The sequence below is a fragment of the Microcebus murinus genome, chromosome 21 (genome assembly GCF_040939455.1).
Source record: "Microcebus murinus isolate Inina chromosome 21, M.murinus_Inina_mat1.0, whole genome shotgun sequence".
In the NCBI taxonomy this organism is placed as follows: domain Eukaryota; kingdom Metazoa; phylum Chordata; class Mammalia; order Primates; family Cheirogaleidae; genus Microcebus; species Microcebus murinus.
The window spans coordinates 10,830,638-10,856,131 of NC_134124.1; the positions used below are offsets into that span (position 1 = coordinate 10,830,638).

At 40.5% G+C, this 25,494-nt stretch overlaps 1 non-coding gene across 1 annotated transcript; it reads right to left on the bottom strand.

The window, feature by feature from the left end:
- Positions 1 to 17,454: 17,454 nt before the first annotated feature.
- On the bottom strand, positions 17,455 to 17,517 carry LOC142863429 (U7 small nuclear RNA). Its single transcript, XR_012914195.1, has one exon. It is a non-coding gene; the product is annotated as a U7 small nuclear RNA (small nuclear RNA).
- Positions 17,518 to 25,494: the final 7,977 nt, after the last annotated feature.

Consider the following 25,494-nt stretch of genomic DNA (forward strand, 5'->3'; position numbering starts at 1 on the left):
AACTGTACTAGAGAACTTAATACTTCTCAGTATTAAGAAACAATAGGAAATACTTAACTGTTTTAATCTCACATTTGTTCATTTATGAAATACTTATTAAGTGTCTAATATATACGAGGTACCACACTCAGCACTGGGGAGATGGAGGTGAACGACAAGTCAAAACGTCTACCTTTGCAAAACTGAGAGAATGGACACAAATACTCTAAGGTAATGAACAAAATCAACTTGGCATGGGAACAGGAGAAAGCAAGAACTATCTCCCGGGTATTGTTGACACATGGTTGGACGAGACTCTTGGCTGGAATATAAAATGGAAGAAGCGGTATTCTCTTGCTTTTAGTCTACATAAGTTGTTATTAGGAAAGCATTTTCTGTATTTCCCACCCAGCCTGGTATCAACAGCAATTGCAGTTAATGTTCCATTGTCTTTTCTCTGTATAGCTGGATAAATTCTTGACTTGCTTATTTTTGTCAGTCTGAATATGGAAAAACCACAAGAATTTACTACTGGTTCCCCTCTGAACAACAGGCCACTGACTGGTGATGAGGAAAGAACGGGAACCTGGCAGAAACTGGCCCTCCAGTAAAGCCAGAGGGTCCTGGGCAATCACACGTGTGTCCCAGGTTTGGGGGAGGCAGCTTTCAAACGACTTGGGCAGGTCTGTGATGCGCAGAAGTTCTAAAAGAGAAATTTAGCCACTAAAGATGGTAATTCTGATGCCCACTTGTGAATAAGTCTAACCAAGAGAAAAGGGAACATCTAAAGCAGATGAATAGATTTAATCTCAAATGCTGACTCAGACGGGATTAGGGCAGAAGCTGTGGCACTATGTGAGAAGGATTCTAAGCCTTATCTAGAACACCCTCGATAACAGATTAAAACCTGAAAAACAATGCCTTTAGATCCAAATCCTGTTGTACGATGTAACCTCCTGAGTGTCTGAATCAGGATCCAAAATAATCTTAATACGCTTAAACAGTGAATCAAAACCAACAAGATGAAGGTTGACGAAAATAACTATCTCTACCTGCATTTAAATTCAAAATTCAGGGAGGGGTTACATTTTGGGGTTGGGAAAACTTGACTTGATAGTGGCTCATGAAGAAAGACTTGCCCCTAAGTTGCCTACGAATCAATAAGATGATGTGGACACAAAGTATTCTAGAAGAATGGTGGGCTGTCTGACAGGGTAGCTCGACAACAGACATTCCACTGAAAGTGCATTTCAAAACATCTCTTCCTTCTAGCTTGCTGCTTTGCTTATAGACTCGAGTGTCTGCTAAGCCCCAGGTCTCTGGAGTGGGACGTTTTCTCCTTCTGAGAGTAGGAAGGAGTGAGCCCACATAGAAACAAATGGGGAAGGCACCTAGAACGGACCAGGAACTCTTTATTTTTGAAACAGGCCAAATTTGGAATCAGAAAAAAAAATGCATCAAATGATTTTGCAAATGTATGGGTTTTTGAAAAGCTTGAAATGTGTTTTGCCCCACATGTGCTATCCTTAAACACACCCACGTGCACTTCAAGAGGAATTTCATCCATATGGTATGTTCACTGGCAGTTAACTCATCAAGATCACTATTGTGTCAGAACCATTTGATTTCCAACTTGCCATTTAAGTTGTTCCAAAAAAGCTCCTGAAAGCTTATTTTCTTGAGCTAGGATGTGAAGTTTGGTAAAAGAAATAAAGAGAATGTGGATGTCTCCGTTTGAACTTAGAGGGAACTCAAGAAATTTAAGCTTGATAGAATCCACTCTTTCAAAACCTGGCTGACCTTTGCCACCCTCTTCTAAGGATAATGATAATGATGGGGATGATTGATGATGATGATAATGATGATGATGATGATGATAATGACTGCAGTTATTCAACTGATTGGGTCTGGGTGATTTTCTGACTGTTCCTGGAACAAACTTTTTCCTAATAATTATGACTGCAAAAAGAGGGCAGGCATAAGAACTGGAAAGGAAAGTTAGAAAGTAGTCTCCGATAGTTGGGCCAAAGGTGTTGACACAAAGGACATTAAGTTTGCAGGCAGAACACATAGTCTGTGCATGGACTTCTAAGTATATCTATTAAAAGATATCTAATTAGCTCCTGCTTAGTCTTTTCTTGTAGCAAGGCAAATTCTGGGGTTAGGAAGCCAAGAGATGGTTTGGTTACCCCTACTCAGGGACCCTCTGTTTGACGTCCAACTCACAAGAAGGAGTGGGGACCCGGCCTAACCTAACATATTAAATTCAGGTTGTAACATAAGTTTCTAGTATCTGTGCCATGGGCATTTGCCATTTTTTTCCAACTAATTTTCACGTTCCCCTCCTTTAGTTGCCTTCCCACCAAAGTCAGGAACAAAGACTAAAGGAATATTCTTCAGCTAAGTAAAACCAAGTAAGCAAAACTAACCCGCGTGTAGACTTGAACTCACGATGTTAGTCTTATTAAGACCTGATCCAACCATTGGTCCCAGCCCTGTTTTCAGGTCAGTGTCCTGGCTATTTTCTGACTTAGTAGATGATGATTTGAGGGGGTAAACAATTTTATGTTACAGTCTTTGGTGTATTTACTTTTTTCAACTCACATTTGAGGAGAGGGCCAATGAAGAATTTTAGCTAGACTGAGATTTATAATGAAAGTTACAGACTAGGTACCAAATCAGAAGGAAAGGTGTGGGTGGGTGCAAACAATCTCCACTCAGGTATTTTAGTATGTAAAAGGAAGGACCACAGAGTAATATTTAAGTGTCGAACAGCAGGGAAGAGAAGACGATTTAGCATCTCTCATTTTACTCCTAGCAGCTTCTGAAAAGCTATTTGTTATGCACTGTATTATTATTCCAGAGGAATAGTTAGCTTCAAACAGGCCATGCCTCATTTCCTATGCTTTTTCTAGCCTAAGAACTTTGAACATCTTTTTTTTTTTTAGTGACAAGAAATCATCACCGTAAGCTGTAAGTTATAACAGGCACACAAGCAAGTTGCAAATACACATGGCTTTTGGGTGTTCATTTTCCCAAGGATGTCATAAGAATGCATGGTTACCCATGCAATTCTTTATCATATTCTAGTCTGTGCTCCTTTCTGAGATTCCAACACTTTCATTAAGGCCAGTGGAACTGTTAAATTGGCTTCACCATTTTGCAAAACAGCAAGGATGGTGTTGATTTTGAAAACAAAAAATGTAAATGCTGCTTGTCCAAAGGAGGAAGCAAGGCATATTTAGATGTGCTAAGACTCACTGTCTCCGGAAGAAACTTCCCAGGTGGCTGACTAGCCAGACTCACTGCATGAACAGTTTCGAAGAGCAATTCTGTTTAGGCTCTTTAAAAAGCCCAAGTTCTGTTTACACATTTTGGGTTCTTTCGTTGGTTTGGTCCCTGATTCCAGCCCCTTTGGAGCAAAGAGTGGCAAGTAAAGAGCAGAAGGGAAGGTTTTCGGTCTAACACTCTACCCAGACATAAAGAGTTGTATTTCAAAGAGCTGGTTTTTCCCCATATTATCTAATTCATTCTCTGACCAAAATGGTGGCATCCTCTGAACAAATAAACAGGATTCTACTGTTTCAAGGAAACTACAAGTCATACCACAATGGTAGAATTCAGTTTTGTATGTGATTGAAAATCATCACTTCCTTTTTTTCTCTTTTGAACGTAATGAAGGTTGCCTTTATTTCGCTTTCATTTATCTCTTTTTCCCTATCTGTCTATCATTTCTAAGTCAAATTAAAAAAGATATTACCCTATGTATCTTCAGGTTATTATTTTTACTTCTGTTTGCATTGCTACTCTTTGAAGTGTGCATACAGCCATAGAACAGGAAACTACAGCACATCTCCTAAGACTACAGTAAGTTCTCAGTAAAAGTCTGTTATGATAAGTAGCAAAAATAAGTTCCACTGGAAGAATCTAATTGCCCAGAAACACTTCATTCATTCATTCAGCAAAGATGTGTCGATCACCAACCACGTTCCAGACACCGTTGCAGGTGCCAGGGACTTTGAGATGGACAGGACGGATCAGGGCCCTTGCGCATATGGAATTTACTTTTAAGAGCAGACAGAGTTTACCTTCAAGTGGAGGAAGGCTGGCAATACCTAAACCACACAAACAAATAAGGAAACTATTGCAGAGTGCTACGCAAAGAACTAAAATTCAATAAGGCGATGAGATAACCGGGTGACAATTTTAGCCTGGGTGGTCAGGGAAGACTTCCCTGAGGACATTTAAGCTGAAGTCTCATTCTACTTACTGTGGCTCGCATAATGAATTAACCCCAAGCTCGGTGGCATAAAGCAATTTATTATGCTCGTGGATGCTCTGTGTCAGCAATTCTGGCAGTGGGGAGTGGAGACAGCCTGTCTCTGCCTCACAATGTCTGGGGCCCTGCTGAAAGGCTCGGAGGCTGAGGCTTGGCACCCTCTGAGAGTTTGCTTACTCACATGTTGGTGGTTGCTGCTGGCTGCCAGGTGGGCACTAGCTCACCTACACGGGGCCTCTCCATGTGGTCTGGTTTCCTTAAAATGTAGAGGCTGGGTTCCTGGGTGAGCACCCAAGAGAGACTGAGCCAGGTGGAAGCTCTATTTTTTTTTATCACCTAGCCTTGGAAGTCACATAGTGTCACTTCCGCCTTACTCCATTGGTTAAGATGGTTACAAAGCTCTATTCGAAACTCTACTTCTTGATGGAGAAGCTTTGACATCACATTAGAATAAGAAGTACGCCTGGGATAGGACATGTATTAGGGTGGCCGTCTTTGGAAAAATCTAAACGGCCACAGTCTGAATGACGAGATGGAGGTAGGAATGTGAAAGTCAACAGGAAGAACATCCAGGCAAAGGCTTGGGTAAAAAACAACTTGGCAGAGACTTGAACCACAGAGAGAAGGCCAGGGCAGCAGGGTCCAAAGAGCAGGGCAGTGATAAAAGACAAAGTTGGGAGGGTGGGTGGGAATAAGATCGTAACACACTAGGAGCCACCTCTGCCCTGGGTGAATGCTCCAGAGGACACGGTTGTCTTGGGACTTACGCTTTCTTCGGGGAAACCTCTTACTTTTTCTTTGGGTCAGTTTGGGCCTCCACCTCTCTGGAGTCTCACTGCTCTCTTCTCAGCAGCGCTCTCATTTGAAATTCTCCAGGTCTAAACCTTTCCCTTACTGGATTATTGGACACTGTGGGGTGGGGTGAGGAGTATAAACAAATATTTAATTCCTCCTGCCTTTCAAGGAGCTTTTAATCTAGGGGAGGAGATTAACACACATACACACGGACGTTAACTTAAGTATGTCAGTAAAAGTGATGTCAAATATTCAGCACGAATCACACGCACTTGAGAAGTCAGAAAAAGAAGAGATCAAATATCTAACTAAAATGAATATATTGCAGTAGTTATAAAGGAAAATATTGTATATTTTATTTCTGTCAATGCGTCAAACTTCTGTAAGAAATGCCATGAAGTAAAAGAATAAATGATAAACTAGAAAACAGTATTTGCTACACACGTGACAAAGCCTACTTCTATATAGAATAGTGTGTACCATTCGCTGCACAAAAGAGTAAAATTAAAACAATGAGCAAAGATTATTTAGAGGAAGCTCACAGAAAAGAACATACAATGGCCAATAATCACAAAAAGGTGTTCAACCTCATCACAATAAAAGAACACAAAGCAAAGCAACGTGCTTCACTGAATTGACAAAAATGGCATCAAAATAAATCATTTTCACCAAATGGACACTGATGACGACGTTTGAAAAAACTCAGTGTCGGTGAATACGTGGGTGATACTGACCTTCTTGTCGTCACTGGTATAAACTTTTTCAGTGAAAATTTGGCAATATTTATCAGAGTTTAAAATGCACATTTTCTTTCTTTTGGCATTTCACTGTTTGAAAATAATCTTATGGATATATTTACTTCTATATGGAGTGATAAATGTTTGAAGATGTGAATTTCCGTATTATTTATAATAGCAAAAAATTTAAAATTACCCAGATACCCATCCTTAGGCAACCAGACTTATGAATTGCAGCACATCTAGAGGACTGTGAACCCTGAAATATCATGCAGCTATCTAGAAGAATGTGGAACACTGAAAAGTGCTGAGAGAGAAGAGGGTAAAAGACAGCCAGTTCACAGACTGTTAAATAGAGTGAAAAGGGGGAAAAATGATGTAGACATCATAGTGATGAATTTTTACAAAAGGTGATGGATATGCATTAAAGGACAATGGGATATTTATAAACAAGATATCATGTCATTGGTGACCCATTTGTATGCAATTAGGTTTTGTAATCTCAAGAACATAGGAAATCGCTGACTTCAATTTTATACCTAAACATAACAACTGTGAACACATGACTCACGATACTCGTTCCCTTTGGAATCTAGGCACAGAGGTCATGTGGCAAGGGCTGACATCGCGGAGCTGTGTGAAGGCTGGGAAAGCCAGAGGTAGAAGTCTACCAGCATGGGAGGCCCAGGTGGACCCCAAATAGGGACGACCTTCTTTTCTTACACAACACAGTTCTTTCCATCCACCCCAGCCCCGGCCCTCACAGTTCCAACACCTCCACAACTCTGACACCAAATTAAAATGAGGAAGGAGTAGAATTGAGAGGTAAATGTTTAAATGTCTGCCGCTGAAATTAGAACTGGGTCCTTTTGCGATTATATCCTAGAGTATAATTTTCTCAGGGGTGGAAGATTTGGTAAGGGGAATCAAAGAGGTCCAACAATGCTTCATGACTTTTTAATTTTAAACTCAGAGAACCGTCACTATGCTTTGGCACACCCAGCCAGCAAGGATGGCAAACAGTATAATTTGAGGGGCACCAAAGGGCCTACCATATGACAACATACCAGTGTCTGATATTCCCACCATTAACTTCACTACCTAAAGGCCTGGCAGAGACACGCTTAGAATACATTTAGTATTATTATTCTTTCATTTTAAAATTAATACATGTACGGCATTTTAAAGAAAAAAACCCCAAACATTACAGAGGGCATATAATAAAAGCTAACATTCTCTTTCCATGCCCTTTAGCCTAGAATTCTACACTTCAAAAACTATCATTAAAGTTTCATAAACTGTATATCCTTCCAGAAATTACGTACATTTTATATGCTTAACAGTATATGAACTGGCTGTCATTTACCCACCTCTTTCTCACTAAGTAAAAGAGTTCTTTTGTTTCCCATTACAGAAATTCAATGGGATACAGTCAACGGTAAAATGTCTGTTTGTCACAGCCGTGCAGGTGAACACACAGTCAACGCCAGTTAACAGCAGAATTCCAAGTTAGGCGGCAAGAAAAGTCTGGAAGGTAAAAAGAAAGCACATCAAGGCAGAAGGCAGCCTTTGGATTGGGAATAAAAACTCCACGGCTTTAGCCTTCACAGTGAATGGGTTTTGGGATTGTGGTATGAAAACAAACCTCACAAGCTTTTCAAAAGCAGCTAGTGCAACCACCTCCTTCCTCCCCTTTCTGACGTCCTTGAGTAGCCGTGAAAATGCCTTCCCTTCACTCTCTTGCAGATGACAGTTCTTCACTCATAGCTTGGCAGCATCTACTGAAAATAAAAATCCCCCCTGTGGCAACATCTCTAGACATGGGTCCTCACAATCTTTGCATGTGTACACACCAGGATGTTCAGGGCTTCGTGGCTTATAAGAGGCCCAAACTGGACAGGACCATTAGATGGAACAGAATGGTCATGGAGAATAAATTATGGTGAAGACATAAGAGGAAATGCCACGCGGCACTTGAAAGGAATGACCAGATATGTATCAATATGATAGATGTCCCAAACACATTTTGCACTGAAAAAAGCAAGTTGCACAACAGTATGATATCAGTGATGTAAAAAAAAAAATTCCAAACCCAGTATTATATATTTTATATGAACTGCAAATATGTATACTGTATGTATGGAGAAGTGGGAGTGGAACAATCTCATTACCTCTGGAAAAATGAGACAGGGACTTGGGTTGAGGATATTGGTCAAAGAGGGCCTTTGCTTTATTCATAATTTTCTAATATTTTAAAAGTAGAATTGAGTGGTATGTATTACTGATGGAACTAACACTAAAATTAAAATATCTAAAGAGTTCTTAGATTTCTTCCTTGAAAGGATCTCTGGATAAGGTAAAACAACAGTCTGCAAACTGGGTTCTGTGGAAGACTGGTGCTCTGTCAGTAGATGTCAGTAGGCATTTGTTGATTTCTAGTGTCATTAATCATACAGAGGCCAGAGAGTGAAATAGAACTAGTGGTGAACTCAGAAGGATCAGAAAATTCCCAGACTTTGCTCCCATCCTCAACCCCTGCCAGCCAGGGAGCTTATCAGGGATGAGATGGCTCTGAACTGTTCTGTTGTAGCTTTCCTTTCCTTTAATTGTGTTATTTTTATTAAACAAATATCGCTTTGGACTTTAGGACTTTGTTTCAGGCCTTTGTCAATAAAGGTGTAGGTGGGAGAGGTAAGCAATGTATGCTTTCTGCCACCCATACATAAATTCAGGATCTTTGAGATCTAGTAAAAGTCCAAAGGACTCTGGCCATGGCCTATTGGCAATATTAAAAGTTGAGATGAAATCTACCAGGACAAAGGTCGTCGCCTCTCTTGATAAGCTTCCCTCCACTCTCCCCAATTTCACAATGACGTGGGAAGTCATGGCGGGCGATACGAGTAGGTTGGAGTTGGAGAAAGAGATCTGGGGCAGTCGTTTTCATTTTGGAGCTTTGTAAATTCTCTGTGAAAACTTTTCTGGGTCAGGTTGTTCCGAGACCCTGAAGGTGGGGAGAGAGGAGGCCATGAAGTCAATAGACTCTCTTAAGTTTCTGCTGGTCTCTGCAACGGGGAGGTAAATTTTATTACCTAGAACACAGGAGCCACTTGGGAAAATGTGGCTTTATAGCCATCACGGTTCTCTCCCCTCCCCAGAAAGATTTGGCTACTCAAACAATGTTGCAAAACACTGGGGTAAAACAGGGTCAATAAATGTCTGTACTGCAGGACTCTTCGGAGGCTTTGTATGCTAATCTACACCGTGACTCTCCAAAATTGGGTAAGCATGTGCAGTGGGTCTTCACATGTGTTTGACCTTCCCTCCTCACCTACCCCTGCGGCAGAGAGCACCTGTTGAACACAGGGTGGTAAAAAGCAGGATCAGGAAATGCTGCCTCCTCATCTTTGTGAGGATGAAGTTCTCAAATTGCTAACCACGGGGGTTGATTTTATGTCAACTTGACTGGACCACGGGATGCCCAGATATTTGGTTAAACATTATTCCTGGGTCTGTCCGTAAGGGTGTGTCTGGAGGAGATTAGCATTTGAATCAGCAGATGGAGCAGACTGCCCTCCCCAATATGAGCGGGCCTCTTCCCACCTGTTGAGGGCCTGAATAGAACAAAAGGGTGGAGGAAGGGAGGATTTGCTCTCGTCGTCTGTTTGAGCTGGGACGTTGGTCTTCTGCCCTCAGACTGGGACTGAGATCATCCTTACACCATTCTTGCTTGTGGTTCTCAGATTTGAACTGGAACTTACACATATGGCTCCTGGTTCTCAGGCCTTTGGACCTGGATAGGAAGGGTACCCCTGATGTTTCTGAGTCTCCAGTCTGGAGATGGCAGATTGTGGGACTTCTCAGCCTCCATAATCCCCTGAGCCAATTCCTCATAATTAATCACATATATGATTAATATATAAATACATTAATATATAATTAATCTATTAATATATATCATAAATTATAATCATATATATGTGCACTTACTGGACGCCATAGTGGGTTCTCACACTTTCTCTTTGTAGCAAGAAAATAATTGAGATTATGTGTAGCTTAGCTAGTAAGAACCAGCGTTTCCCCTCATAGAAAGCCTGCCGTCCATTCAAGCAGAAATGCCACGCTGTTGGCATGTGCTGCTGCCGCCAACGTGGCTGTCCCAGGTACTGGCACAGGGCAGCACACATCTCTGTAGTGATGACCTTGATCGTGAGGAAAGGAGTCAGGGAACCGGGCAGACATCTCCACTCTGGTCAGGGCAGGTAATTCATGGGTGAAGACAAAAAAAAAAGTCAGGTTTGGGGAGCTTGTGGACCTTGTGCAGAATTCAGTTCTGCTCTTCCTTGATTTCTTGGAGGACACACAGGGTCACCTTAGCCGTAACTGACGTGTGTCTGAACTGCATAGGAGCCGGTGACGACAAATGACTGATAGGACGGAGGCAATTACCTAGTTGATTTAGGTCAAGCACCTATATATTACCTCCAACTCCATACAAATGGCCTTCTTGTAGCAGTAGAGCTCATCTATTAATATTATGGCTGTGTAATAAAAAAAAAAAATGATGTAAAGCAGAGGGCAATTGGGTCCCGACGTCTGCATGTGCTTGCTGACAAGGAACAGTGCAGATAAACTGTGACAGGAAATGATTAACTTAAAGTGCCTAAGCATGTCTGAGGCTTGCAGAATAAAGCACATAAATCTAAGAACGGCTATCGGCGCAGAGGAGGCTAGTGGGGTATGTCCAATGTCTCTTTCCTTTTACCAGGAGCCCGAGTCAGATGCAGTCACGTGTTCAAGACCCCGGCGTTGTGGCAGTGTGGTGACGTGGTTCCCAGCGCAGGCTCTGGAGTCAGGGGCCCGAGGCCAAATCTCGGGCGCGCTGTGTCCTAGCTGTGCACATTCAGACGCTTGGCAGGATTCTTGTAAGAATGAAAAGGGTTACTGTAAGAATGTAAAGTGCTAAGCAAAGCGCTTGGCACGGAGTGAGCACTCGATAAATAAAAGCTGTTATTGTCACCGCCATCATCATCATATCGTCATCTTGATCATATTTACAGCCGACAGCTTGGATAGGTGCATAAGAAATATTTAGCTTCCAGTACGATAGAACCGGTAAAGAGGATCGGTACACACACATCTTAGTTAACTGTGGGAAAGTGGCTTTTTCCTTATAAGGTTTCAAGAAGAGTTTTTTTTAAAAAGTTGGGCTCCAGTGGTTTAGCTGTGTAATGGTGGCTGGAGAGGAGAGGACCGAAGCTTTGCATTCATGAACTTGGGCTTGAATCCTAGCTTTACTCTGACTAGGTAAGTGACCTCAGGCAATTTGCTTTACCTCTATGAGTGTCAGTGGTGTCATCTAAAAAATGGGAATTGTAATTCCTGGGTTTCAGGAAGAATAAAGTGTCAGATAACATTTGAACAGCTTCAGGCACATGTAAGTTCAGTAATGGTTTCCATATCCAGGAAGAAGGGGACAAGCTCATGCGAGCTTCGAGGGAGCCTATTAAAACTGCCTTCACAACACAAACCACTCAGCTAAGAGGTGGCTGGATCTAGTATTTCAGTTAACCTGAAAGGCACAGCTAAATCACAGCTCAGTTCCTGTGAGCCATGGTGTCACCTAACAGAAAACCCCGTAACGATGTAACAGAGCCAAGAGAATCTTCTAAGAATACGTAAGTCACTTTGCCAAGAGGAGCTGTCATTATTAGTGGCTAATTCCTAAAACAGGGCCGAATCTGTGGCTCCCTGGGGTCCCCACCAGGGTTGTTCTTGAGGTGTTGGACTGAAACAGTAACAAACTGCCTGGGTGTTTTCTTGTCTTCTCATCACCGTCAAAATGGCCTCCTGGCGTATCTCTGCCAGTCGCGTCCTAATTCGTAGGCCAGGAATCATGATGACAGCGCGCCTTCCGGATGACATGTCGCAGCCACTTTGGCTTCAGCGTCTCAGCTACCAGCTGAGTGGCTCACTTGGAGTGGCTTCTGCTCTGGCTGGGCCAGCCTGGCAGGGCAAGGACTGAGGAAGGGGCGGGAATGTGGAGGTGGCCTGCGGGGACAGCCCCGTCTGAGGAGAGTCTGGGGAGAGGGAGAGTTTCTGAGACAACGGGGACGGGCAGGACTGGCTGCCTTGAAGTTCTCAGGGAGGCAAGGGTGTTGTCGCAGCATTTGCAGCGTTTGAAACCTGGAATTGGTGGGACACCCATCGACAGGGGAATGGTTTGCTAAATGCGGATGTGCTCGTGCTACTGTAGAATGTTATCCACCATTAGAGAGTTAGCAACCCCTTCACTCAGAGGAATGTCGCCTGGTTCACAAGGAAAGCCAGCCACAAGTCGCCGTACGCAAAAACCACGTCCACATGTGCACAGATAATAATGTCTTACATTTATTGAGTATCTACTGTACGCCAACGACTGTGCCAAGTGTTTCTAACTAGTGTTAATTAATTTGAATTTTGCAACCACTCGATATACACATTAGACATCTCTTAGTAGAAACCGGCAGATGGTAAAAATCTCTCCCTACGCATACTCTCTTTACCTCTCTTTCATTTGTTTTAAAATGTACGTGAACTAGCTGAACTTGTTGGGCTGCGTCTGTTCCATGACCGGATTTAATTTCTGTTGTCTGACAGCTTTTCAAAAATAAAACAGCTCCACTGAATCCTCAGGGCTCACACACAACGTACGACTAGAGACCAAACAGAAATAAGGCCCCACGCACCACAAAATACCAAGAAAGTCCTCTTTCTCAAAAAAGTACATTTTCAAGGCCTTAGGTGAAATATACGCTGCTTAATAAAACCCATAGTTGAATGGAGAGGAAAGGCATCAAAAAGACTAGCAGAACAAACAACTCATGTTCCAAGAGTTCAATTGCAAATAAAGAAAAAAAAAAAAGTACCCTTAGTGGGCTATGTTAAAATGTTCTTTTATACAAAATAAATTGGTATAAAACCCAGAGAGCCAGATAGTGCCTGTTAATTATTATTTTTTATAAATAATTGGAAGTGCACAGAGAGCTTCAGGGCCGTGGACAGGTAATGGTTTCCTCTTGAACAGCTCTGTTTGTTTGCAGATGACTTCAGAACCCAAGAACGCACGTCTGTCTGTGGATTCACCAAATGTTGCATCTCAATGGGGCATGAGTGTTTGAAGGTAACCTTTGGAATGAGGTACATTTTTACAAAAGAGGAATAATTTAAGTTGTTCCTGATTATATAAAAGCAATGTTTTGTCCATGTAAAGCATTCAAACTATAACAACAACCACAACAGAAAAACCACATAGAATATAGAAATTGCCCTTAATCCTACTCTTGGAAAGAATCTAACATTTTGGTAGATTTCCATCCATTGGAGAGTGCCTGTTCGTTATTACTATTTATAAAACATTGAAAGTACACAGGAAGCTTCAGGGCTATGAACAGGATATGATTACCCCCAGCAGTTACAGAATAGTAAGTTTGGAGACCTAATTAAAATAGATAAATTCCCAGAAAAAAAAAATCGAATGCCAAAACTGGCATAAATAAGAAACGTAGAATGTGAGCGTATCATTGTGTTTTAAATAATTTGAAATGATAGACAAAGACCTGCCTTCCTCAAAGAACTCCGGGCTCAGCTGGTTTTATTAGAAAGTTCCACTTAACTTTTAAGGAATAGTAATTCCTGTCTTACACAAGTTGTTTTGGAAAAGAGAAAAAGGGAAAAGTCTACATGTACCATTGTATGTGTAATAAGCATAGCCTCATTCCTAAATAGATGAGGATACGCACTGAAAAAATAATAATAGGCTACTTTAAACTTATTAACATGTGTTTAAAAATTATAAATAAAACATTAGCTAAACTAACTGAAGATTTAGAAATAATACCTCAAGATCAAATAGGGTTTACCTCAGACATGCAAGGAAGGCTCAACAGAGAAAATCTATTTATATATGTTAGTGTATTAACAGACTAATGGCGAGAAAATTCTACCAATCAAGACCCCATGAGAACTTCATAACTGCTTCGCTGTATGGAGGCCAAACACCCTGCATTAAAAGACAAGGCTTTGGGTTTTTTTTTTTTTTTTTTAAATGTGAACACAAAGAACAGAAGCAATTACTGAAGGCCATCGTGTCATCACAAGTCTGCACTGAGAGCAGCATTCTTAGTGGCTAATTGCACTGCTAAAAGCTAAGAAGCCCTTCACTATTGGTCAAGAGTTGGTCCTGCCTGCTGCTAAGTACATTTGCCAAGAACTTTTAGCAGAGGCTACAGTTCAAAAGGTGTCACATGCTCCTCTTGCGGCTCACACCATAACTAGATGAATTGATAAAATAGCAGAGGATACTGAGGCACAATTGTTAGAGAGGATTCATGAGTCACCATGGCACACAATTCAGGTTGACCAATCTACTGATGCTGACGACAAGGCAACGGTGCTTGATTTTGTGCCATATATTTTTAAGGAGAACGTGCACAAGGACATGTTATGTGCACGTCTGTTGCCAACCAACACCACGACTGCAGGACCATGCAAGTCTCTGAATGACGACGTATCAGGAAAACTGAATCGGTCGTTTTGTGTTGGTATACGCAGAGACAGAGCGGCTGTCATAACTGGACGGCTTTCTGGTTTCACTAATCATGTCAAGGAGGTTGCCTCTGAATATGAGTCTACATGATACGTCATCCATGGAGAAATGCTGACTCACTGGAAAATGTCATCTGAACTAAGCAACGTTTTGCAGGATGTGATTAAAATTATCAACCACATTGAAGTACACGCCCTCAACTCACATCTGCCCGCGCAGTTCTGTGAGGAGATGGAAGCAGGACGCACACGTTTTCCCTTACACGCAGAAGTGAGATGACGTTCTAAAGGGAGATCACTGGCCAGAGTTTTCGAGCTATGGGAGGCGCCCCAGAGATTTCTTTTAGCAAAACAGTCACCAGTGGCAGCACATTTCGGTGACACAGAATGGGTTGCAAAACTTGCTTACTTGTGTGACATACGCAACCTGCTCAACCGACTCAATCTGTCACTGCAGGGGAGAATGACAACTGTGTTCAAGTTGGCAGATAAAATGGCTGCATTCAAAGCCAAACTGGAATTATGGAGGGGGGCACAAGTGAACACTGGGGTTTTTGACATGTTTCAAACATTAGCAGAGATTTTGAAAGAGACGGAGCCAGGGTCTTCTTTCTCCCAGGTGGTGCATGATGACCTAGCTCAGCTTTCAAAGGGTGTTTGAGCATCACTTCCCAACCACAAGTTGGGAAGACCCCCAAACTGGGAAGGAATGGATCCACGACCCACTTGTGAATAAGCCAGGTGAATCGAATTTGTTCCTGCTAGAAGGGGATCAACTGGTTGGGGTCACAAGTGACGGTGCCCTTAAAAGTATGTCTGAGACAACTTCAAATCTCCATACCTTCTGGACTAAGGTCGAGGTGGAATATCCTGAGATTGCCACAAAAGCACTGAAAAGCCTGCTTCCATTTCCAATATCCTATCTTTGTGAAGCAGGGTTTTCTACAGTGACAACAATCAAAATGAGATTACAGAGAAGACCAGACATAAGCAACGCACTTTGGGTGTCACTGTCTCCCATCACTCTCAGATGGGACTGTCTAGTTGCAGGAAAGCAAGCTTAGGGGTCCCACTGATTCTGTATTATGGTGAGTTGTATAATTATTTCATCATATTTAGAATAATAAAAGAAATAAAGTGCACAATAAATGTAATGTGCTTGAATCATCCCCAAACCATCTTCCCTGCCCCAGTCCATGGAAAAATTGTCTTCCATGAAACCAGTCCCTGGTACCAAAAAGGCTGGGGACTGCTGATATAGGAAAAGATCTTGGTGGTCTCAGGGCAGGGAAAACATTCAAATAAAATTTCAAAAGGTACAATCATAAGGCAAAGTACTCATGACTGAGTCCATCAACATTACGGATGTCTGTTTGAAGAAGACACCACGAACAAATTTATTACACAGATGACAATATTAGAAATGGGAAAAATGTTAGAAATGTCTAAAACCCACAAGGGCTAAATGAATAACACAATCTCCTGCTTCAAATGAACAAGAGAAAGGCAGCGACTGCAATGGGAAAATAAGTGAAGGAAACACAAACAGGCAATTTACAGAAAAGGAAACTCAAATTACTACCAAACGTGTGGAAAGGAATGATGCCCAAATCATGAGTAATCTGAGAAGTGCAATGAAAACGAGTTGTCTCAGACTGGCAGAGATTAGAAAGATGCGTAAGGCCAAGTGCTGGTGGAGATGTGGGGACACAGGAATGTCGTCATTGCTGATGGACTTACTGCAACCTTTCTGGAAAGCACCTGGCACTACTTAGTCAATTAATAATATACATACTCTACAATCCAGCAATTCCAAACCTAGGTATCTATTTCAAGGAAAGTCTTGCATGGATCCTTACTTAAGGGGGTGTGTATGAAGATATTTATTGCAATGTTAACTCGTAGAAGTAGGGACCTGGAAGCAATCTGTGAGTCCAAGCACTGAGAACAGATAGGTAAGAAGTTGAGGACATATACTCTGGAGTACTAAGCAACATAGTGTGAACTGTGGATCTTCAAATCATAGTGCCTACTGAAAAAAGGTTGGTGAGATACATGATAGTTTGCCATAATTTAAAAAAATGCATTACAAAATACCTATTTTGCAATCTGCATAGACAATAAAGCATATTAACACACTAGGATGGTTGACTAAGGTGGGATGGAGACCAAAGAAGCACAGAAAATCATTCTTAAGCCCATACTCAGAGGTAATAGCTATTGATATTTTAAATCATCTCATGTATCATGATGATAATGGCATGGTTTACAGATCACTTCTGTGGGCCAGGAACCATGCTAAATACAATTTATCCATTTAATTCTCATAACCACCTCAGGAAGCCAATTTTATTATAATTTTCTTTAAAGAAGAAAGTAGGCTCAGTGTGGTGGCTCATGCCCGTAATCCTAGCACTTTGGGAGGCCAAGGCAGGAGTACTGCTTGAGGCAAGTCTGGGCAACACAGTGTAACTCCATCCTTACAAAATATGAAAAAAAAAATTAGCCAGGGATGGTGGTGCATGCTTCTAGTTTCAGCTAATTGGGAGGCTGGGGCCGGAGGATTGCAATCACTGCAGTCTAGCCTGGGCAACAGAGTGAGATCCTATCTTAAAAAAAAGAAAGTGAGTCTGAGAAAGATGAAACAATCTGTCCAAAGTCATCCAGCCAGGAAGAGCATGAATCTGAATCCATGTGAATCTGACCCTAATGTCTATGCACTTCCTCACTACCCAAGGTTGCCTGTACCCAGGCTTTTAGCTATGTGATAATACAAGCTCACATTTTCTATTATGAGAATGAGATCAAACCACACTACTACCGATTCATAGCATGCTATTTTTCCATTTAACTAGATAATGAATTCCTCCACCTTAGTAAACACAGATCCTGAATCTCATTTTGAAAGGCTGCATCGTATTTCACTGTCTAGATGAATGACAGAGCAATATAATAAAGTGGTGGGGGATGATTCTATCTCCAAAGGCCAGGCATTTAACAGGTAATGGAAGAAAGACTCCACTTGTGTAAGACACTTGTCAATTGAGGGATTCTTTTTTTTTTTTTTTTTTTTTTTTCCTGTGGGATATTCTTAGTAAAAACTGGAAAACTTGCTAAACAAATTCTAAAAGAGCTGTAACACTGCGAAGATATTCTTGAGTACCTTACAAACATTGAAGGAGCCACAAGCTCCTGTATAATCTTTCAACTTAACTGAACTCCAGAAATATGTAGAGGATGCATTTTGGTGATTTGTTATCCTAAAACCAGTGCCACCAGATAATGTAACCAATATAAATACACTTATTTTTATTTAAGGCAGTGGTTTATCTTTTATTAATAAAAAGATGGACTTTTGGATGTTGTTGAAAGGAAGATGACAAATGTTACCTGTGGGTTAGCCTGAGCAGTCTAAAACTCATTGATTCCTCAATGAACTCTCTGGGCATGTCTCACAAGAGCTCACTCTTCTCAAGAAGGTAACAACAGCTTCAAAAGGTTCAATCTCATGAGAAGGGAAGTGTTTATGAGCTTGTGCTGGTTCCTCTCAGTAACAGTGACAGCACATGGCATTGGGTTGGAGCTTTACACTTCTCGAACTGCTAGCGGACCCACTGGCCCATGTGATCCTCCTGACAGCCAAATGAGCCAGATGTGGTAAGCGACATTATTACCTCCTTGAAGATAAGGAAGCCAAGGCTGTAAAGATTTAGGATATTTCCCCAAGTTCAAAGCAGTATCTTCCTGGGAACTCCAAGTCCAGTGCTCTTCGTACTACTCCATACTTGCCCTGAGCTTGGAGGGAAACTGCATTACTTACATTGAATTGCACAAAATTGTTAATTTTTTATGATGTAGAAAGAGTACAGCCGCGGTAAATACCAGGACTGATTTTCGTGCGCGTGCAGATGAGCTTGCTTTGTTGTGCACAGGCTGATGCGCAAGCTAGTGTTCTGACCAGCACGATGCTGCCCAGTAGTCAATAACCTGTTTTCATTCCTACGCAGGGAATTTCGATCAGAGCGGAGGGCGAAGTGGGAGCGGGAGGGGTATCCACATTGTTTTGAAGTACACAGGATGGAGTTTATAGAGAGGCCAAGTTTTATACATATTGTCTCCTGGTCTCTCTGTGGGTTTAGACAAAGGCCATTCACTGTGACGTCATGCCATAAAACAAAGCTGACGACAATGCAGATTTCCTTCAGATCACAATCTGCTGCAAGGAGCAGCTCTGCAGAAGACCTTAAAGTGAACTGTTCAAATGAGCGTCCATTTGGAACACATGTGTCGGGTGCTCACACAATTATCAGCCTGTCATTTTGCAAAAGTAGTGGACATATTTGAATTGCTATTTGGTAAACTGAAGAATGCAGCTGACATTCCACTAAAATTAGAGGTGCAAGGTGCTCTCGGAACACGGGGTGGGGGGGGGATCACAGCATGCAAGGGCATAAGAGCAGGGAAAGGGATTTGAATTGGACCTGAAAGGCCAGAAAATAGGGTAACAGACAGAGACGGAGGGAGGGGATAGGATGGGATGGATATGACAACCCAAGAGGTGAGAGGTGGTGCAGCTGATGGCGTTTTCAGCACACCCCTGTTGAGCTGGCCTGTCTTACTCCGTTTCCTAGCACCGTCCTGGTCCTTCTGCTCAGTGAGCGTTTCTTACCCACTTCTCCTCCTCCTCTTCCTGTCCTGAGACATTCCTACTTACACTCAAGGGTCAACACAAGTATCTCCAACTTAGTGTGCCCTGCCAAACATGACTCATCCCTGACACTGTATCTAAACACACCTCCACTGCACTCGCCCCATTGTGTGGCAACAAGGTGCTTGGGCACCAGTCTCTCCTACCAGCCTGTCAGCGCTCAAAGTAGGGCCTAGCCTCTGTATTCTTCTACCTAGCACAGCGCCTGGCACACGGCCAGCGCTTAATAAACACTGTTTAAGTAGTTTTCCTAGAAAAAGGTTTACACATCTTTTGTAGGATTTCCCCTCCTCAATACTTTATATTTTTAGTTGTTATTATAGTGGTAATAAAATATAAATGTTTATCTTGTCAATATATCCATCTCCTCATGGCTTTTGGCTGATAACTAGATTTGTAATTGACTTCTGAATATACTTTATCCAAAAGTATTTCTAAATTCTCTTATTAATTTTAAAAATATGTCTGAAGATGTTTTTGTGTCCTATGTAGATAATTAAATAAATTGTGAATGCTATAGTTTTCTTTTTTCTTTTTCAACGCTTCTATGTTCTATTTCTTTTTCTCTTCTTGCTACTCTGGCCAGATCTTCAATATATTATTCAACAGAAGTGATGACAGAGGGCATGACTGTCTCAATCCTGATTTTCACGGGAATACTTGCAGTGTTTCTTTACTGAATATGGCAGCTTCAGGTTTTCTATAGATATCATTTATCAGGTGAAGATGGTTCCTGTCTGTGTTAGTTTGTCTTGCATTGTTATAAAGGGATACCTGAAACGGAGTGATCTATAAAGAAAGGATGTTTATTTGGCTCACGGTTCTGCAGGCTGTAGGAGAAGCATGGCGCCAGCATCTGCTTCTGGTGAGGGCTTCTGGAAGCTTCCAAATAAAGTGGAAGGTGAAGGGGGAGCAGGTGGGTCACATCTCGAGAGAAGGAACAAGAGGTGGGACGTGGTGCCAGCTCTGACATCAATTAATAAAGCGAGAACTCACTCATAACCATTATTGTGAACAGTACTGCAATAAACATGGGAGTCCAGATATCTCTTTGAGATACTGATTTTGTTTCAGATACATTCCCAGAAGTGGGATTGCTGGGTCATACAGTAGTTTAATTTTTTTTGAGGAACCTCCATATTATTTTTCACGATGACCGTGCTAATATACATTTCTACCAACAATGCACAAGGGTTCTCTTTTCTCTATATCCTTGCCAACATTTGTCAGCTCTAGTCTTTTCGGTAATAGCCATCCAAATGGGTGTGATGTGATAACTCATTTTGGTTTCGATTTGCATTTCCCTGATAATTAGTGCTGTTGAGTACTTTTTCATGTACCTCTTGGCCATTCACATATCTTTTTGAAAACATACTCTTATCTTTATTATTTTCCTTTGTCTATGCTTTCTTTTATTTCCCTAGCAACCCATGCAGCTACTTAGCTCAGTAATTTAGAGCCTTTCTTATTTTTATACTATAAGTATACACTTTATCTGCTAGCAGTGGTGGCACATATATTGTTGTCAATGATTTTAGTTTCCCACCCTCAGTTTTTAAACTTCACAAATTAGACATTTTCTTTTTGCTTTTCCAGTTACGCAGTATCATTATATGTCTAAGCATGTATTATTTCTTGTTCTTTCTCCTTCTCTCTATTGCTCCTCCTCCTCCCACCTCATGTTTGTGATTTCTGAGTTTGAGCATTGTTTAATCAATTCCAGAAAATTCTAAGCTCTTTTCTCCTCTTCAAGTATTTTCACTTTCTCATTCTATGATCTCTCTCTGTAACTCTAATAAAATGTATATTAGACTTTATCACTGTTTACTTTTTCTCTTTCACTCTCTTTTAATTTTATATCCTTTCTTTCTCTTTGTACTTCATTCTGGATATTTTTCTCTGTTCTATCATCCACTTCATTAATTGTCTCTTCAGTTGTGTCTAATCTGCTTTTAATCTCTCCATTGGATTTCTAATTTTAATTTTTAAATTTTAATTTCTAGAAAAAATATTTTTCATATATGCCTAATAAGTTCTTGTTTCTTTGTTAAATTTCTGTAACAGCTTTTATTTATCAAAACATGTTTGTATTTTATAGCTGATACATTGAACATAGGTAGACTTTTTGGTCTCATTTTATAGTTTATAATTTTGGTCTTTTACTCATGGTGGCTTATTTCCTCATGTGTTTATTGATTTTTGATGGTGAACTCACGTTTACTGTAAACTTTGTGAGATGTTTTTGAGGTCTGAGTTTAAAATACATTTTTCCTGAGAGAATTTGTGTTGGCAGAAGCAGACTTCTGGGGGAACTCTTGATCCAATACCCCTTTCAATTTTCTCATCCTTTCCTTCCTCCTCCTCCTCTTCTTCTTACCACAAATATTTTTATAAATTATGACCCCTAATGTCTATGATTGCAGTGTTATATTTAGGAATTCTCACAGAGATTTTTTTTTAATACACCCCAGAAAGCCTTAACCCACATGGACATTTTTCCTGCAAGCTCCCTCTGTAGGATGTTTCTTTTTTTAAGCAATGAGGTGTCAAGTATGAGGGCTATGACTTTATGAGTAGTCTCTGACACAGTTTTCAGAGACTTAGATCTCAAAAATTGCCTCCTATCTTCTAGAGGAAAGTGCTTTTAGAATTTAAATTCTAAGTTACCAGAAATTGGCAGATAATCCCATGGCAAATACTACTCTAGTGGTTGCTAACTTCTTTGGCCTTAACAGTTTTAGCTTCCCAAGAATTCCCTTACCTTTCTGCCAGCTCAACATACATACATTTGTGTGTGTGTGTGTGTCTCCAGCACTTTTAGATCTGCTATACCAGGAAGTGGTTCTTTAAATACCTAGTCCACTTCTAACTTGAAACAGAAGTCTTTACTTGGATTGTTTTAATATTTTTGGGGGTTGTTTAATCCAAAGTTTCACCTGATCATGCTTTACTCAAAGCCTCCAGTAACTTCTCCTCACACTTACAATGATATCCCAAGTTCTCATCATAGCCTGTAAAGCCTAACAAAATCTCATACCACTCCAACCTCATCTTCTCTCATTTTCCTCCTCATTCATCCAAATGTTCTGACTTCCTTGCTGTTCCTTGACTATGGCCAGACAAGCATGTTTATGCCTCAGGATGTGTGTGCTTACTCTTCCATCTACCTGGAACTCTCTACAGATAATCACATGCCTTGCATTCTCAATCCACTTTGGTCTCTTGCTCAACCATCACCGCTTCTGAGATGTCTTCTATCCTTTGTAAAATTGCATCCCTGATCACCCTCTACCCCCTTTCTCTGTTTTCTTTTTCTTCATAGCACATATTATATGTCCATTTGTTTATTTGTGCATTCACGTTTGCTTTCTAGAATGTAATCACACCATTAAACCTTGTCTGCCTTGTTCCCTGGTGCATTTCTAGTGCTTACAACAGTACTGGACATGTTACACGTGCTCAAATATTTGCTGAATGCATGGCTGCATGTCACCATCATTTTAATTAAAAAATTGAGTTATTCCCTCTTATTAAGAGAGCTATTTTCTGGGGAATGTGGCTTTGAAATGAACCCTAAAAGAACTTAACACATGGAATCATTTATTTTTATTAACCAGTCAATTTAGTTTTTGCAAAATGCACAATTCCCAAGCAGCTGCTTAAAAAATGAGGCAACTCATTTCCAAGCTGTTTCGTGCAAATGCATTTGATAGTGCTAAATATTTATTAAGTGCCAGTGCGCTAAATTAGGTGCTGGTAGAGAGTGACCACATTTCGGTCCAGCCAGTGGTTGGGGCCAGAGAACACAGGGAAGAGAGACGTGGAGTTGGCCTGGTCCCCTTCTTCAGAACCCTCGGGGTTTACTCCCCGGATGTGAGGAGGTGATTTTAGGGAAAGTAGAGTTATTGTGTGTTAAGTGTTACAATGATCCCAAGTGTTTTCCCCAATTTAGCTTTTTTTGTTGCAAAGGTAATTTAGAGAAGAAGGTAGGAGGAGATCTTCTCCTGTATTAACCTAGTTCCTGAAATGACTGGGTACTTCTAAGTAGTAGGAGATTTAAGAGGTTTGCGTTATAAGCAAGCCATGTATTCTTGAAAATGGGAATTTTAACTGAATCAGCTCAATCAGGCCTTGTTAAAGTATGTTCCTGGGGCTGGGCTTTAACAACTGCTCTTGCATTTCCTGTAATTTCTCACCTTGGGCCTTAGTTGCCTCTAGCTGTAGGTCACTGTCCCCGTCTACACTGACATTTCTCATACTCTTGCTATCATTGCAAAACTTCCATAAACCTCCAGTTACCTGCTGATCTTAGTTCTCTGTTTTTCCAACTATTTCTTTAAAAACACACCAAGACTTCATAAAACTGGTGTTTCAGCATCATGTTTTAAGTAAAACTGGTGTTTTAGCATCATCATTTGCTTCTTTTTGATAAGACCAGCTCTACCACCTGCCATTAAAATAATATATATATATATTTAATTAAGGGTACATAATAGCTGTATATTTTTATAGGGGTACATGTGATGTTTTGATATAGGCATACAATGTTAATTAATCAAATTAGGGTAATTGGGGTATCCATCACCTCAAGCATTTATCAATTCTTTGTGTTAGGAACATTCCAATTCCCCTCTTCTAGTTATTTTAAAGTATACCCTAACTTATTCATTATGGTCATTTTGTTGTGCTATCAAATATTATTCATTTTTATCTAACTATCTAACTATATTTGTGCACCCAATAACTATCCCCAGTTTATCCACCCCCCCCCCCACCTGTCTCCCACTGCCCTTCCCAGCCTCTGGTAACCATCATTCTATTCTCTGTCTCCACAAGATCAATTTTTAAAAAATATTTATTCATAGCTCCCACATGTGAGAACATGCGAGATTTGTTTTTCTGTGCTTGGCATATTTCACTTAACATAATGTTCTCCAATTACATCCATGTTGTTGCAACTGACAAGATTTCATTCTTTTTTATGGCTATATAATATTCCATCACATATATGTACCAAAATTTCTTTATCCATTCATTTGCTGATGGACATTTAGCTTGATTTCGTATTTTGGCTATTATGAATAGTGCTGAAATAAACATGGGAATGCACATATATGTTTGATATACTGAATTCTCCTCCTTTGGATATATACCCAGCAGTGGGATTGCTTGGTCATATGATAGTTCCATTTTTAGTCTTTTGAGGAACCTCCATACTGTTTTCCATAGTTATTGCACTAATTTACATTTGCACTAAAAGTTTACAAGAGTTCCCCTTTCTCCACATTTTCACCAGGATTCGTTATTGCCTGTCTTTTTTATAAAAGCTGTTTGAACTGGAATGATATGATATCTCATTGTAGTTTTGATTTGCATTTCTCTAATAACTAATGATTTTGAGAATTTTTTTCCATATACCTTTGGAAATTTGTATCTTCTTTTGAGAAATGTGTATTAGATCTTTCGGCAATTTAAAAAATCAGATTATATGATTTTTTCCCCTAGTGAATTGTTGGAGCTCTTTATATATGCTAGCTATTAATCTCTTGTCAGATGGGTAGTCTGCAAATATTTTCTCCCATTCTGTGGGTTGTCTTTTCACTTTGTTGATTATTTCCTTTGCTGTGAAGCAGCCTTTTAGTTTGATCTGATCCCACTTATCTAATTTTGCTTTGGTCGCCTGTGCTTTAGGGGTATTACTCAAGAAGTCCTTGCCCAGAGCAATGTCATGAATCATTTCCCTAATGTTTTCTTTTAGTAGTTTCACAGTTTCAGGACTTACAGTCTTTAATCCATTTTGATTTGATTTTGGTATATGCCAAGAGATAAGGGTCTAGTATCATTCTTCTGCAAGTAGATATCCAGTTTTCCCAGCACCATTTAATGAAGAGACTGTCCTTTCCCCACTGCATGTTTTTGGCACCTTTGTTGAAGATAAGTTCAATATAGATGTGTGGATTTATTTCTGGGTTCTGTATTCTGTATCACTGGTCTATGAGTCTGTTTTTATGCCAGTACAAGGCTGTTTTGGTTACTATAGGCTGTGGTATAATTGGAAGTCAGGTAGGGTGATTCTTCCAGTTTTTTTTTTTTTTTTTTTTGCTTACAATGGCATTGGCTATTCTGGATCTTTCGTGGTTCCATATAAATTTGGGGATTATTTTTTTCTATTTCTGTAAAGAATGTCATTGATATTTGGATCAGGATTGCATTGAACCTGTAGACTGCTTTGGGTAGTATGGACATTTTAACAATATTGATTCTTCCAATCCATGATCATGGAATATCTTTCCATTTTTTTGTGTGTCCTCTTCAGTATCTTCCATCAGTGTTTTATAGTTTCATTGTAGTCATCTTTTACTTCTTTGGTTAAGTTTATACCTAGGTATTTTATTTCATTTTATTTGTAGCTA